Source organism: Nymphaea colorata, chromosome 6 (assembly GCF_008831285.2).
Source record: "Nymphaea colorata isolate Beijing-Zhang1983 chromosome 6, ASM883128v2, whole genome shotgun sequence".
NCBI classification, from domain to species: Eukaryota; Viridiplantae; Streptophyta; class Magnoliopsida; order Nymphaeales; family Nymphaeaceae; genus Nymphaea; species Nymphaea colorata.
Genome location: NC_045143.1, coordinates 13624392 through 13637790, shown reverse-complemented (window position 1 = coordinate 13637790; position 13399 = coordinate 13624392). Strand labels below are relative to the sequence as shown.

Genomic DNA, 13399 nt, shown 5'->3' with positions numbered 1-13399 from the left:
TTATGTCTTCATGAGACCTACAAAAAATGTAACAAATCATAATCACAATAGCTAATAATTATACCATATTATTTCAAGAATTGTAAACAACATAATAGAAATACCAAAAATGAATTAGAAGATTAACTTGAATCATTCTAATGTTATATATTCACTCGATTCATCCTCAACTTGAAAGAAATACATATAGTCAATTAACAAACAACATGAATAAGAAGACATCATGTTTAGCAAATTTTTCATATCAAAATCAGACAAAAAAGTATAAACTACCTGTTATAGCAAAACAAGGAGCAAAAGAACAGAGAGAACTGCTGGTGGTGTAGAAATCCAGCAGACCAACTGAGAGAAACTAAGGGAGATGGGGAAAAATGTTGCTCAGCAGCCATCGGAACAATGTTGCTCAAAAACCGTTCAGCAAAGGCAAAAAATCTCAAAATTTGATGAGCTTTTAGTTTTCACCAAATCTAAAACCCTAGAAAACAGCACAGCAGCCGTTCTTAACGATCTTTTTTCCTTTTGGTCATTATAATATTCATATATTACACTTGACGCCACCAAACTTTAAAAAGAAAAAATTGAAAGAACAAAAAAATTCAGAAACATCAAATATCCGTGTCAATTCGACCACACAGAGTTTACCTCTTTGGCTAATTAATATTGGCTTGCCAAGAAGCAAATTTTTCCTAATATAGAGCCAGGTGTCTAAGAAAAGCCAGATATAAGAAGAGAAACAAGTGTCTCTATAGTTTCCTGTAACCAATTATTTGCTCAACAACAATGTTACAACAAGCACTCGGTAATGCCTATTAAATGCATAAAAGTATCATAAACAGGCAAGCTGCATTCCATAAAAGCTAAGAGGAAGAATGCTCCAAACAGATGCACAACAATCTCCTTAAAAGAGTTCTAGAACAGGTTACTTATCATTTGTATCAAAGGTACCAATGGTTCTTCTAATTCATTGGCAACCCTTTGTAGATTCAAGTAAAATCCATTTCATTTCTGACGATAAAGAAGGCAAATTGTAACCATAACATTCTTCATTATCCTATCAAGCAAGTAAAAACACGAAATATTAGCGGCATTGTTCATCGTGAAAAAGTTTCACAGCCAGGAGGAGAGCACATTTACAGCAATTGCATTTAGTCCATGAGGAAGTATCCCACAATGGCATCAAGTACCTTCACCAAACCATTCCTGGAAACATAGGAGAATGTATTTTGCAAGTTGAAAGAGGAAGAGATGAACAATGACGGTTTTACGAGAAGCCATTGCTACACAAAAATCATCATGAAACCGAGGAAGAGACAAAAACCATTTTTAAGCAGCCAAAATGTAAGACACCCAAGAGGAGACTTCAAGAAACATAATGGCTAAACCGACAGAAATTTAGCAGCTGACAAAGAGAGAGAGCATCATTCCAATAAAACATCACAAACTAATCTCTTTTCTAACTACATTCAAATGGTTCAGAGACACACTCGGATCCATACCGGATTGAAAATGTATGTTTGGACTTAGATTCGAATATGTATACCCGTGAATCGGGCGATACAAATCGAATCGGGTCCACATTCCGATTTGGTTCAAACTGGTCTCATAAGAGACCGGCCCGAACCATCAGGCCTCTCGAGAGAACTCGAGAAGCTTCTATCAGGGTCAGGGTTTCCCCTTTTCGCCTGAAGCTAAGAAGGGAAACCACAGACAGAAGGTGGGGCGCCCACTGCCTCCCACCCATGATGATGGGGTGAACGATGGTGGTGGGCGATCACTCCTCAGTCCTTGTTCTTTGATGGGTGGGAGAGCCATGGGCGGAGGCCGGTCAGATGGTGGCGCCTCCTGATTTTGTCCCTGGTTGCAGAAGGAGCATTGATTTCGTGGCTACTGGCGGTGTTCCTTGCACCACCACCAGCCGGCAATGGGAACGGCGATGTCTGCTGCACTTCTCCTTGCGCACCCAAAGTGACGGGAAGACCTGATGCCGACGACACTCCCTTCGTCGGGCAGGACATCATCATCTGCTGACCGGTGGGCAAGGTCGAATCCATGGCTATCGTTCCTGCCTAATAATGGGAAGAAGATACACCTCCTCCAGGTGAGTGCAGGGGAACTCTGGCGGGAAGCCTTGACATCTGATATGGTTCGCCGACCAGCAATGGAGCTCCAGCAGGAATCCCATCAAATGTGGTTTGCCTAGAGTCACAATTCAAGATTCCTCCTAAAATCCACTGTTCGCCTCCTTCAGCTTCCGATGAGAAGATGGTGTGACTATCGTTTACAACAAGAAGCGTGTGAAAACTTTGTGCGTTCTACAAAATCGAACAGAACATCCATCTGAACTCGTCAAACTTTTGAGTGATGGAATCGATCTTCCTAGTTGTAGCAACAAGATCCTGTCTGATGTGAGCGATTACACAATCGTGTTTTGCTAGGGGCTGTTGTAAGTTTTCTTGACTTCTTGTTTCGAACTACACGACTTCTACTAGATTTTCCTCATTTGCATTCGATACAAATTCTGTAATTTTCTTTTTTGTAACAGCACAGTCCTTTGCTTTTTCTTTGTCTTTTGCATCTTTTGCAGCCATGTGCATGGTAGGGACACACAATAGGGACGATGAATCCTTGCTCTGATACCAACTGATGCAAGCTTAGCTTGAACTTTTGAAAGTGAAAGTAAATACGCTACAACAAAATAAAGGAAAAGACAAACAACGAAAGGAACATTTACTTCTTCTTTAACTTTAAGGTATCCTTTACAAAATAAGTCATCGCCCATTTATATGGATGAGAGAAAGTAACAGGTCAGGTCCTGAACATAATTACAAAATGGATATCAGAATAATATATATATATATATATATAAACCAAAATCACATTCAACCCTTGGTGTGCATCGAGTATCTACGCATGGGCACCTCATCTCATATATGCTCCAAATCTGTAGGGGATTCCAAGGCTGAAGTCTCATGATCTGCATTAAAGTGCAAAGGCGGAACCTGAGGCGAGGAACTGGAACAAGGAGAGTGATGGATCTGGTCTTACTCTGCATCAAGGCCTCTTCAAATTGAAGCTCAAATTTCTTGAATTTTCCTTTATGTCCAACTTGGAGGCTGAAGGCCTTTGGGCTTGCATTTTTGTCATGTAGAGGGATTCCATGGTCTTGCTAATTTCGGCTCAAGCTCACAAATGTTGGGCGGATGGTAAGTTTTTCCTCATTAGTTCTAACTTTTGCTTTGATATTGTGGGCATTTATCTGGATACCGACTTTTAGATTCACAAGCACTTTAAGTGCATTTGGAGCAACTTCTCTAATATAAGGAAATTCCATGTGTTTTCATGGGAGATTTTAATTTTGTTTGTAGTGGAGAAGAGAAATTGAACCAACCGCCACTGCTGCTTGCCTTGCTTTTATAAATTTTATCAGTTATACCGAACTGCCTGAAATTTTAGGTCCTTGTATACCTGGTCTAACTTTTGTATTGGGGTAGAATGTTATGAGTAAGATCGATAGATGTTTTTTGAATAAGGCATGGATTGCTAGCAACCATAGATTAATTGAGCTTTTCAAGTTACCGCGCTACATTGGATCATTGTGCTTCAATTTTCTCCTCAAAGTGCTCCTCAGCTAATCGTCCTGGTAAATATTTTTTTTATTCTTATTTGTTGGAGCAAGAGCAACATGCTCATGACATTTAGAGAGTGTGGACATCACAGTTTGCAGGGTGTTCCATGATTAATCATATTCGTAAGCTTGAGGATGTCAGATCAGAGGCTAGACAATGGAAGGAATCTAATGGAGATGGTCCCAAAGTTAAGATTGATAATGCCCAATGTTAACAATGAGGCAGTTTTTTAAATATTAAAGAACCTGACAATTCTTTAATTATTTTTAATATCTTTCTTGTTTATAATGTAATTATGCTTTGTGCCCTAATTCTCCCTTAAGTAAGGGTTAGGGTAAGTAATAAAAAAAATTGAGTTTCTTTTCTCTCCAACATCAACATGGTATCATAGCCTACGGCGTGATCCCTATAGGCAGGGGGTGACGTCAAACTTCTGGTGACCTCCTCTTCCCCTTCTTCTCCTCCTTTCTTCTTCTGTCTGTTCTGGCCTGCTACCATCAGCAAGGAACGTGTGTGAAGGAGTCTGTTCACACTCATAAATATGCATGAATAGACTCCAGTTGTGGATATCAACAGAAAAAGTGGCGCAGCTGTGTGGGAGTCTGCATCGTCTAAAATCTTATGGATTGGTGTCGTTATATGATCAAAGCAGCCAAGTGGAGGACTGCTGGGTGAAGTACGTCTCATAGACATGATCATCATAAGTTATATGGTAACAATTTTGTAATATTGAGATTGTTGGTGTAGATGTTCTGCTGCCTCCATGTTAATATACATAAGCTAAAATCTGTTGAGTGAATTTAGTAGCTATATGTGTTTAGCCTACACGTTTATATTATTCCTTATTCAACAATCTACGTAAAGTGTGCATGTGATTTGTTTTAATCTACACTATGGAGCATAAGGATACTACAACTGATATGCAAGGAGAATATAAAATATCAATGAATCCTTTTTCATTTGGGTCTATTGTAAAGCTAGACTGCTCAAACTATGAAATCTGGTCCCCTGTATTTATGATGTTTGTTAAGGGGCACAAGAAGAAACATGTTATGAGAAGGATGAACCCCAAACTAAGTTAGGAAAATATTCTACATGGAAGGAAGATAACAATATTGTTATGTCATGGATTATAAATAGCGTGCAGGCACACATCCCTCCTACTATTGCATATTATACATCAACCAAACATATGTGGAAATTTTTGAAGCTAACTTACTCTCACGATAAGAATATGAGCAAAATTTTGTAGGTTGAAGAAGAACTTCTCAAACTCCAACAGGGTGACTAAGATCTTGCCTAGTATTTTTGCTTTAGTAAAATCAGCCTATGAAAGACTCAAAGCGCTACGTTCTTCTTGTCAGTCATCCTATAAAACTCACTTTGAGCAGTACATGGTGGCAAATTTTTTATCTAGGTTATCTCCTAGTTTTGCAGTTGCCAAAACCCAAATGTTGACTAGGGTGGAAATTCTAGACCTTGTTAGGGCCTATAACAGGCTAAGTCGTCTAGCTGTGACTCTATCTCCATCCTCAATAGATGCACCCTCTTCAGTGTTAGTAGTCTCAGGAGGCCATGGGCAGGCCTTCAGTAGAGGGAGAAGTGGCCATTTTTCAAGAGGTAGACGTGGTAGATTTCAATGCATTTTCTATGGAATACTTGGACATTTAGAAGATAGATGCTGGAATAAACATGGTCACCCAATCGCGATGCTGAATCGAGGCTCAGGCATCACAACTCAAGGGTTTTGCTCATATCCCAAAGGCTTCACATGTTGAAGATAACAGTGTAGAATCAATTACAGAAAAGGTCACAATTAGTATTAGTAAATTTTAGTATGAACCATTTCTAGCTCAGAAAGCCTCCTCTTCCACATTGGCTTATACAACTGTGGGTGATTCCTCTTTTTCCACCACTATGCATACCCAAAATCTAGGTATTTCATGGATCATTGGTTTTGGAGCCTCGAAGCATTTTTGCAGTCAACCAAACTTATTCACCGTACTTCACCATTTTCCTCAACCTAGATAGGTGAAGCTTGTAGATGGGAGATTCTCTCCTTATCGGTTACCCAAATTTATTAAACTATGAATAATGTGTTGTTTGCTCCTGACTTTCCTACTAATCTTCTCTTAGTTAAAAAGTTGACTCATGATTTGAACTGTAGAGTCATTTTTATCCTGGTTCGTTGTTGGTTTCAGGACTTGCAAACTGGGAGGATGATTGGTGGAGGCCATTAACAAGGGAATGTCTATTTTTTGTCCGAGCCCGTGGGTGCAGCTGCTACCTCAATCCCTTCCAAACCTACCAAGCTTCAGTGGCATCTCAGACTTGGGCATCCATCGGTGTCAAAACTTTGTTGATTGTTTCCTTAACTTTCTATGTGCGAAGCCTGTCAATTTGGGAACCACATTAGTAGTTTTCCATTGAGTCTATTACTTCATGTCAATGTGTGAGGGCCTAGACATACAGCTAGAAGGTCTAAATTTTGGTATTATCCTGTCATAGTTGATGATTTCTCTTATGTTAGTTGGGTTCTCCTGTTGAAGGAATGCTCTGCAATTATATGTATCCTTCAAAATCTTATTATTGAAATAAGGACTCAATCTGGAGTTTTTTTTAAGATTGTTTGCACTGAGAATGCTCTGGAATTCAAATCATCTAATCTATTATAATTTTGCTTAAAATATGGAATTGTTCCTCAATTCACCTATCCAGATATCTCGCAGCAGAATGATGTTGCAGAGAAATTGCATCGACATTTGTTGGAAGTTACTCGTACTCTCATTCTACTGAGTCATGTACCATCTTATTTTTGAGGGGATGTGATCCTAAATGTCTATTATCTTATTAATCACTTACCATCTTTATCTATATTTAACAAAATTCCAATTCATATGCTTTATCGTGATCGTCCATTGTTTCAAACTCCACCTTCGTGTATTTGGCTGCATGTGCTTTGTTCATATCCTTGACCCAAAGTGAGATAAACTTGCCACCCAAGCCCAAAAATGTGTCTTCATTGGTTATCCCAAGAACCAACGTTGACACAAGTTCACTATGATTAGAAGATGCATCAATTGGATGTCAAAAATACATTCTTGTATGGCGATATTGAGGAAACGGTTTATATGCAACAACCACCCCGACTTCAAGGTTTAGGCGGAGTGTGGGAAGGTGTGTAAATTGAAGAAGGCTATATATGTATTGAAACAAAGTCTCAGTGCATGGTTTCATAAACTATCTGATGTTGTCTTACAGAGTGGATTCCAGAAGCCACCTTTTGATCATTCAGTGTTTGTTAAGAAGGGAGCGTCTGGTATGGTTATTTTAACAATATATGTTGATGATATTATCCTAACTGGCAACTATAAACAAGGTATATTTGAGACCAAAGATTTTCTTTAGAAGCACTTTATCACCAAAGATCTTGGACACTTGAGATATTTTCTTGTGATAGAGGTAGCTTGTAGTAAGGAATGAATAGTTCTCTCTCAAATGAAATACATTTTAGACTTGTTGCAAGAAACATGATTGTTGGGGGCAAACCCTACCACCATTCCCATGAATCCACGATTGCACTTACATGATGAGCAATCAAAACCTGTAGAATCTAAGGTGTATAGATCTTTAATTGCAAAGCTTCTTTATGTCACAGTTACAAGACTAGATATTCGCAATGGGGAAGTTGAGTAAGCTTATGGAGAAACCAAGGAAGATCCATTCGAAAGCTGCATTGATGATACTCAAATACTTAAAATCTTCTCTTTGTAAAGGATGACAGTGACTATACGGTGTCATGAACGTATAATCATTTGAGTTTGATTACAATTGATGATAGTGATACTCAAATAATTAAAATTTTCTCCAAGTCTACTACAGGGTTTTGTGTTTCTTTAGGAGGGAATCTTATATCCTGAAGGAGCAAAAGATAGAATGTCGTCTCAAGGTCTAGCGTTGAGTTAGAACATATGGCTATGGCTCAAACGGCAGCAAAAATGGCGTGGGTCAAATCCATGCTTGAAAGTCTTGACATTTCAATTCAACTACTTATGACAATGTTTTGTGATAACGGGGCAGCCACCTATATTGCAAATAACTCGGTCTTTCACAAAAGGGCTAAACACATTGAAGTGGAATGTCATTACATTCGTGATTTAGTTCAAGGAAGAATGGTCTCTACAATTCATGTGGCCTCTGAAGAACAAACTGTTGATATCTTTACTAAAGCTCTTGCAATTAGTGAATTTTTAAAGCGTTGTAACAAACTGAACATGGTAGATATTTATGTTCCAGCTTGAGGGAGAGTGCTGACAATGAGACAACTTTTTGAATATTAAAGAACCTGATAGTTCTTTAATTATTTTTAATATCTTTCTGGTTTACAATGTAATTATGCTTTGTGCCCTAATTCTCCCTTAAGTAAAGGTTAGGGTATGTAATCAAAAAAATTGAGTTTATTTTCTCTCCAACATCAACACCAAACTTATGCTGCAGCAATTTCAGAGGGCTGCTGAAGGGGGCAGTTTAGATGCTCTTACCTCTAAAAGGTATTAACATGGAGAGCTAGACAAGCTTTTGTCCATGGAGGAACATAATTGGCATCAGAAATCCTGAATGAAGTGGTTGTAGGTTGGTGATTTCAGTACCAAGTTTTTCCACACTATTGCTGATGATAAGCATAGGAAAAAGGTTATTACTGCGGTTGAAGTGGGTGACACTCGTTTCGAGGACCCTGAGCTTATTCTTGAGGCTGGTACCAATCATTTCAAAGAGCTTTTGTGTGTGGATGTGGTCTTCCCCCGAATATGGCTGGGGGCGTGATGTATCCATGGAGGACAATTCCAGCTTGCTAGCACCTATTTTTGATGCAAAGATCAGTTGGGCAGTGCTCAAGTCTGATAAGGATGCGGTATCGGGCCCGATGGATTTTCAAACATTTTCTTTCAGAAAAACTGGAACATTATTAAGGATGATATGTCCAAGGTGATTAGAGACTTATTTGCCAAAGGTAGGATTGTTTGAAAGATGAATAGAGTTCACATTATTCTTATTCTCAAAGCTCTCAATGGCGTGAACATTCTGAAGTTTAGGCCCATTTCGCTTTACAACAATGTGGTGAAGTTCATTAGTCATAATATGGTTGCTCGCATGAGGCCTATTCTTTGTAAGATGATTTCTATTAATCAGCACACTTTTCTTTCTGGTCGTAATATTCAGGAAGATTTTTCTACTTGCTCATGAATGGATTCATTCAATGTGTTTGAAGAAAGAGAAAACTGTTTGCTTGAAGATTGACTTAGGTAAAGCTCATGATAGGGTGAACTTGCAGTTTTTGGAAAAGGCCTCGAGGTATTTGTGTTTTGCTGTTCATTGGATCAAGTCCGTGATGGTTCTTGTCTCCTCGGTGTCCATGGCTCTGCTTGTGAATGGGAGGGAGGGTAATTGGTTCTTCTCTAAGAGAGGTCTTCGGCAGGGGGACCCACTTTCTCATTACCTTTTCCTTATTGTTTTAAAAGTGTTTTCTCAGAGCTTGCAAGGTGAGGTGCAAGACAGGTTGATTGCACTCCCCTCTCACAGGTGTGGCCTCTGGGTGTTACACTCCATATGTTATGCTGATGATATTCTTCTTTTCTCTAAGTTGCAGGGGAAACCACTGAGGAATATTCTTTTCAAGCTTCTTGAGTTTGAAGCTTTGCAGGGATGAAGGTGAACCATGATAAGAGTTCTGTTATTTCCTTTAGAGGTCGTTTGATTGCTGTCCATTGGGACAGGACAGACAGGACGTCCTGTTCATTACACTATTGTCCTGTTCTCATGGACAATGATGTTTTTTGTCCAACGTTTAATGGTTTTAGGAACATAACACCATGTTATTCTTGTCCGGCGTTTGTTTTGCATATGTCTGTTCTGTCTGTTTTGTCCATCTTATCTAACGTTTGTTCGCATATTAAACAAATCTAATTACAATTATAAAAGATAAATTCGAACTTTGTCTGCAATACTGGATACTTTGTTGTTTTATTTATGTCAATCTAATGTAAATTGGGATATGCCAATGGATCCAGATTCGGATTAGATATCTAATTAACCAATCAAACTGCTTAAACAAATTCTGTTTGGATGTAAAAAAAAAATCGTAATCCTAAGAAATGGGATGTGTTCCAAATTTAAGAAATAATCAAATTCAAATTCCTTCTTAAATGAATATTCTAACGAATAATAATCATTAATATCGTTAATATGTACATACATACTCTGAAAGTTTGCTGTTAAAAAAAGCATATATAATGCAGTTCATATTTGATAAGTGTTATTAAAAAAAACATATATAATGTTGAATACAATACATTGACATTCCTGCATCCACCTCGAACGTGCCCAATAGAGACAATTTTAATACAGGCAACCCTATGAAACAGCTGCTCACACTCACACTGAATCTACTCCAACAACAAATTCTCCTCTTGAGCTTCTCGCTGTCTCAAAACCAAGACAGCTTAAGCGATGAAAATGCAGTCTTTTCTGCTTGAAACCATAGACTGCCACTTCCTCCCCTTCTTCCAACATGAGAGGATTTGCAGGCAAACATCCTTCCCACCAATAGAAGGCCAACCATCCGGGATGATGCCATGAGTGGACCAGACTCCACGCGCTAACGATGACTTGAAATACATAAACTAAAACTCCTCAAGGTTATGCAGTTTTGCTGCTGGACAACAACGAGAAATGGATGGCAATAACTTACTGGCAGCAGAGGCATCTTTTGCATAATCAGAACAACAAAAAAAGCTTGCCCAATAAAAGTTAAGGGAAAATAACAAAGATGTAAGAATGTGCAAATCCGGGAATGCTTTTGTGTGAACCAAGATAAACAAGGAATCGACTCCCCATCACATGACAATCAAGGGGGTTGAGCCACATGGCACGCCCAAGAGGCATCCATCCCTTTGAAGAAAAGAATGTTGAAGAGATCACACGCCTGGTCTCCTCTGCTCGAGTAGGGCAAAGTGGTGGGTCATTCAGGGCACCACGTGCAATGCAGTGGCAAACACAGAAGGTAATGATGCTTGCCTCAAAATGAAATTTCTTTCTATGTGTTTACTCTTCCTTTTTGCTTTTATTGAATAAACATCAAGGAGGCAAAAAGAAGCAGCAACTTAACCACAACCTTCTCATTTTCTTTTTTCTGAAAAGCAATAAATTTGCACCGATTGCACCTTCCTTTCTTCAAAGACAGATTTTGTACAATCCACAAAGTAATATGTCTCCATGAATATCGAAAACAAGGAGACTGACAAAAGACAAAATGTAAGTTTAACTCTGAACATAGCATCTCTGAAAGACAATGTCTGCAGAACAGGACTATCAAAATAGGTTTGATGATCTCCCTCTTTTCCTTTTCCTCATTGATCAATAAAGATATACTTGGAACAAGATGAACACAGGACAGCTAGGACAAGAACAAAGTTCACACATAAATCAAAGTTCACACAGTGAAAGCTTTTTATATTTCAAGATGACATTTTGCAGCGAGTTCAACAATGATAGTTGGGAATGCCAGACAAGACTACATTCACATGCTGACAGGATTCTTCAACATAATCCAACATAGTATGAACAAGACCAAGGATACCTAGGAGAGTACAAAAGTTCACACAGTGACGAGGTTCTTCAATATAAACCAAGTCTGTTTGCTCCCTGAATCTGACTTAAGAACTAACTCCCCCCAGGCAGCAATACATTTTCATGTCATGTCAGGTGATTCATTCAGCTCCATGGATTGCAAGCTTATTCCCTGCTGCATGAAACACTCTGCCACTGAAAACAGCAACAACCATGATAATGATGGCTTGTAATTATCATTATTTCATCCATATCAAAATCAATATGCACAAGCTCCAGCACAAAGACACCCCAGAGAGTTAAAACAGGTTGTTGAAAAGGTTCACACTATCATGGCACATAAGCCAAACAGAGTAAACTTGGAACTTGCACATAAGCCAAACGCGAGAGGTCCACACTCCACAGGATTGAGAACAAGAAATTCCTTCACTTAGTTACTATCACACATTGGAGGAAATTAAAAGGACCCAAGTTAAGAAAGATGGATAGAGAAAAGGAACCAGGCACGGACAGAAAAATAGGGTCAAAACATAAATCCCACTGGAATTTTCTGTTCAACTTCAATAATCAGGAAAATAGTATGACAATACAGAAAAAGCAATAACACGTGTGGTTCTCGACCACGATACGCCCTATAAAACAGGTTCTTGAAGAGAAAAAAATACAAAGGTGAAAGAATAGGGAAAGGAAAACGTTCTCAATAAAAATTACCCCCTCTGCTTTATTTGTGTTGTGCAGAGGTGTTGAAAAGAAGCTTGTAAGGAAGGGAAGAGGACTGAGGCTGAGTTTTCCCCCCTTTCAAGAGGCGAAAGAGACAAAAAAAGTAAAAAGCCCAAATCTAGTAACCCAATCGTTGCCATTTGCAACAAATCTCCATATCAGACAGTGCAAAAGGGGCTTCAACTACCATTGACAATACAATCGAACAATAGAGAGAGGAGAGAGAGAGAGAAAGAGACAGGAATAGACCAGTACTTGGAATGCAGATGGTCACCAAGACGTTGGAGATGAATAGAAGGCTGGAATAGTCGGCAGTAGGGCAGGATGTAGCCTCTGTCTGGCGGAGACAGAGGAGAAGGAGAGAAGACGAGGCCGAAGACGGAGATGGCGTCAAGGGCTTGGGGTAGGGTGCTCGTGAGGGAAGAATGCCGGCCGGTCGGCAGCAGGGCAGGATGTAGCCTCTCTCTGGCAGAGACGGAGGAGGAGGAGAGAAGACGGGGGAGGAGATGGAGATGGCGTCGAGGGCTCGGGGTTGGGGGCTCGTGAGGGAAGAGTTCTGTCCGTTCCGAGGGTTAGGTCGGAACGGGATGGAACAAAAAAACTATTTATAGTGTTGTCCAGTTGTCCGTCGTGTCCAACCTGTCTTATGGACGGTGTTTGATGAAAATTTTGCTTAGACAGGACACGTGTGTCCTGTTCTGCGTGTCCTGTGGTCATCAAACGACCTCTTAGCGCTTGTTAATGAGATTTGCTTTCGTTGGACAGAGTGCTGCGATGGAAAATAATCTTTCCCTATCAAATGCATTGGGTTTTCGTTGCAGTTTAAAGATGTGTCTGAAGGGCAGTCCCTCCCAATGTTAGCGAAAGTGAAGAGTGGTTAGCCATTTGGAAACAACGCCTCCCTTCTTATGCTGGCCGTGCATGCCTCATTCGCTACATTTTGTTGAGCCTCCCGCAATATTGGTTTTTAGTGCTTGAGGTGCCCAAAAATTTCAACGCCCACCTTGAGAACCTTTGTAGCAAGTGTCTTTGGGGTGATTCAAATGTTAAGAAAGCTCATCTTATCAAGTGGGACACAGTTTGTCTTCTTAGAATGGAAGGCGGTTTGGGGTTCTGCAAAGTCAAGGATGTGAACCGTTCATCGCTGGCGTTTTTTGCGGTAAAGGCCCTTAGTCGGACTCTCCCTGGGTAACATGTGTTAGGAGAAAATATTTGAAACGTAATTGTATGTGGACTGCGAAGTCCTTTCTGTGTGTTCCATGTTGGAATGCTATTTTTGTTGTTGGGGTTATTTTTTGTGCAGTTTTCTGTTTTGTGCAGCTAACCTCTAATCATGAGTTTCAGGACCCCAATTTTTTTGTGTCTAATCTTTTCCCAAGCAGGCGTTTTCCTGGATCACATAAATAAAATTCTTCTGAAAATCAAGC

General features: G+C 39.6%; 1 long non-coding RNA gene across 1 annotated transcript; it reads left to right on the top strand.

Annotated features, from left to right (window-relative positions):
* Positions 1-1652: 1652 nt before the first annotated feature.
* LOC116256553 (uncharacterized) lies at positions 1653-6249 on the top strand. Its single transcript, XR_004173154.2, has 3 exons — positions 1653-2443; positions 2948-3203; positions 5828-6249. It is a non-coding gene; the product is annotated as an uncharacterized LOC116256553 (long non-coding RNA).
* The last annotated feature ends 7150 nt before the right edge of the window (positions 6250-13399 follow it).